At 44.7% G+C, this 3,301-nt stretch overlaps 1 long non-coding RNA gene across 1 annotated transcript in view; it reads left to right on the top strand.

The window, feature by feature from the left end:
• Nucleotides 1-855: 855 nt before the first annotated feature.
• The window catches only part of LOC111550478, a 15,820-nt gene continuing 13,374 nt past the window's right edge, over nucleotides 856-3,301 (top strand). Inside the window, exon 1 of the long non-coding RNA XR_002734054.1 lies at nucleotides 856-1,113. This is a non-coding gene — a long non-coding RNA (uncharacterized LOC111550478). The remainder of the gene's footprint in view (nucleotides 1,114-3,301) is intronic.

Below are 3,301 nucleotides of genomic sequence, written 5' to 3'. Positions count from 1 at the left end.
ATGCAGGAAACTTGAGTAGATACTGGAGCAGGAAAAAAAGAGCTATAAAAGGTATTTGGGGGATAATTGGAGAGAGTTGAATTTGGGCTGATATTAGATGGTGATATAGCACAATTGTTAAATTTGGGGGGAGGTGATGGCATTGTGGTTATGTAGAAAAATGTTTTTATTCTTAGGAGATACATGCTGAAGTAATTAGAGGGGAAATGTTATAATGTCTTTGTATTAGTCTGTTTTCACACTGCTGATAAAGACATGCCTAAGATTGGGCAATTTACAGAAGAAAGAAGTTTAATGGACTTACAGTTCCACATGGCTGGGGAGGCCTCACGATCATGGTGGAAGGTGAAAGGCATGTCTCACATGGCGGCAGACAAGAGGAGAGAACTTATGCAGGGAAACTCCCCTCTTTAAAAACATCAGATCTTGTGAGATGTATTCACTACCACAAGAACAGCATGGGAAAAACCTGCCCCCATGATTCATTACCTCCCACCAGGTTCTTCCCACAACATGTGGGAATTCAAGATGAGATTTGGGTGGGGACGCAGCCAAACCATATCAATCTTTAACTTAATTTTGGTTGTTTAACAAGCAAAACTGTATATCTGTATCTGTAGCTATCTATCTAAAGGGGAGCACATGCAAATGTGATAAAATGTTAGTAATTGATGAATCTGTGGTTGACAGACTCTAAGGTGGCACTCAGTGAATTCTGACCTTCCCTCCTGGAATTCACACCTTGTGTAATCCCTTTCCCTTGAGTAGGGGCTGGGTTTAGAGACTGGCTTCCAGCAAATAGCATGTGGGAGGTTCCTTCCATAATTGAATTCTCTCTCCTTCAGTTGCTCAGATGGCAATGGGCTGCCATGTTGTGAGCTGCCTCATGGGGAAGAGGTTCATATGGGAGGAACTGAGGGAGTCCTCCAGAAAACAGCCAGTGAAGAACTGAGACCCTCAGTCCAACAGCCTGTGAGGAACTCAATCCTGCTGACAACCATATGAATGAGCTTGGAAGCAGGTCCTTCCCCAGTGAAGCCTTCATGTGAGACTGCAGCCCACTTGACACTTTGATTTGTAGCCTTGTGACAGACCCCAAGCCAGAGGAGCCAGGTAAGCAGTGCCTGCACTCCTGACCCATGGCAACTGTGGTGTGATAAATGTTTCTTCCCATGAAGCTATGTTTTAGAGTAATTTGTTTTGCTGCAATAGATAACTAATTCACTAGGTAAAGGGTATATCCATTGTAATCTTTCAACTTTTCTGTAGATCTGCAGTTTTATGTGCTGACAGTCAGGTGAACACACTGCTGTTGGCACCATAGCCACTGCATACTACATGCTGTCAGGCTAACATTTGATGCTGCAGCAGTAACTTATTTCTCAACTGACCCTGAGTCTCTGGTTCACTAGCAGGATCATGTACCCAAGCTCCAGCTTCCAAGGTGTGAGGTCAGAAAGTACCTGACTCTCACAGCTTCCATAGTGAGAATTGTGGCCCTGTCTCTCAACTAGGGAGGTATTCAGACACTGAGTAGGTGAAAAAAACCAAAAAGGGGCGGGGATGGATAAGAAAAGAAAAAGAAGGAAAAGAGGGAGGAGAAAGTGAAAAGAAGAGAAACATCTGCTATACTTTATTCTACTCCTCTACTCCCAACTGCCCAGAAAGCTCCCCTGCTGTAGGAGAGAATCATATCAGCAGAGTTCCTGATGATCTAGTTTACATGCTTGGAGACTTATTAGGGTAGCTCAGCTACTGACTCTTCCTGTTTCCGTATTTACTCTCCTGCCAGTAACAACCCCCTCTGTCTGTGTCTCTGTAAAGCCCCAAGAGAGACGATCTGATGGTTTGGCTGGTCACTGTTTAAAAGAGGGTGTTCTTGTTGGTCTGGATTTTCACTCCAGGCTACTTCAGAAGGTCTGGATTGGCCAATAGTTTAGATGCCCTTGGGACCAGTCTCCATCCAATCCATTTATTTGCCTGCGAGGTGGTAACAGAGCAGCTTCCACAAAGGAGCCCCTAAGTCCCCTAAGTCATGCACTTGTACAGGCATTTTGAGGCTTTTATAAGGGGGCAGTGTTAGAAATGCTTGTTCCCCAATGCTGCAAAGAAATAGCACTCGAGTTGGAGAGAAGTAAAAGCTCGAACCGGCCTGGGAAGGACCTTACCTAGTGCTCCTAACTACTGAAACTGCAGTCTGGACAGCAGAAAAAGAATGGAGCCATCACACCTGAGTCAGGAAAGTGCCACTCCCTCCAGAGTCATGGGCCATGGTCCCAGGGGAAAACCCTACCAAACTAAAGCTGAGAAAAATTTAACTCTGTTTTATTTATTTGATTACTCCTTCCTCTTTTCTCACTCTATTGCTGACCACCTAGTTATTAATGTAACCAAGTCGATTTCGCCTCAAACTATTACATTTGATGCTTGCCTTGTTATACTCTGTGGAGACTTGCCAAGTCAGAGGCAACTCTCCACTTCAGAAAAGTAGCTTTATCCTTCCTAGCTCTTTTCAGACTAAAAATCTGTTAACTGAGATAAATTAATTTGAGAAGAATTTGACAAAGATTCCAGTGTAAACTGGAAATCTTGTCCTCCTAGAGCAGATCTTCTCTGCCAAAGTTGGTCCAATACTGTATAAAATATTGAAGAGCAAGGATAGGCTGCCCCAACTAGTACTTGCAGTTCCTTAAAACCATATATTCATTTGACTAAAGGAGTTACCCCTGCCCATTGTCAGGTAGACCAATGTAATTGAGACAGATTACCATCTCTGCTCCCCAGAGTTCTATGGCATAGGAGCAGAAGTCTCAGGATCCTTTGAAATGCTCTTCATTGTCTCGCCACCTCCTGCACCCCCTTCTCCCTCTCCTAACTTCTCCGCTAACCAAACCTTCTCTTGTTATCTACCCAATGATAAAACCAAAGTAGTTGTTGTAGAGGTTAAAGATTTAAAACAAACTATAGCAATCGAAACGGTATCAGGACGCAAATGCTTGGCTGGAATGGATTAAATATTCTGTTCACACACTAAACAAAGCGACTGTTAGGCTTGTGCGACAGGCAGACCAGAGACCCAGATTGTCCCCTTTCCAGTTGGGTGGTCCTCTCGTGGACCGAGCATGAGCTGTACGGTAGCTCTCTTCTTCCAGAACCCCACAGCCTGGGGCAATGAGTCATGCAAGACTCTTTCACTGCTGTTCCCTGAGGTTAAGAGCCCTGTGGATCAGCCCCCGAGGGCCATGCGGCCCCTGATGTTAACTTCACCTTCACCTTGTGCCTTTCACTGCCGAGGAACGGG

This window comes from Piliocolobus tephrosceles, chromosome 15, assembly GCF_002776525.5.
Source record: "Piliocolobus tephrosceles isolate RC106 chromosome 15, ASM277652v3, whole genome shotgun sequence".
NCBI lineage: Eukaryota > Metazoa > Chordata > Mammalia > Primates > Cercopithecidae > Piliocolobus > Piliocolobus tephrosceles.
This window is presented reverse-complemented; position numbering and strand designations above follow the sequence as displayed.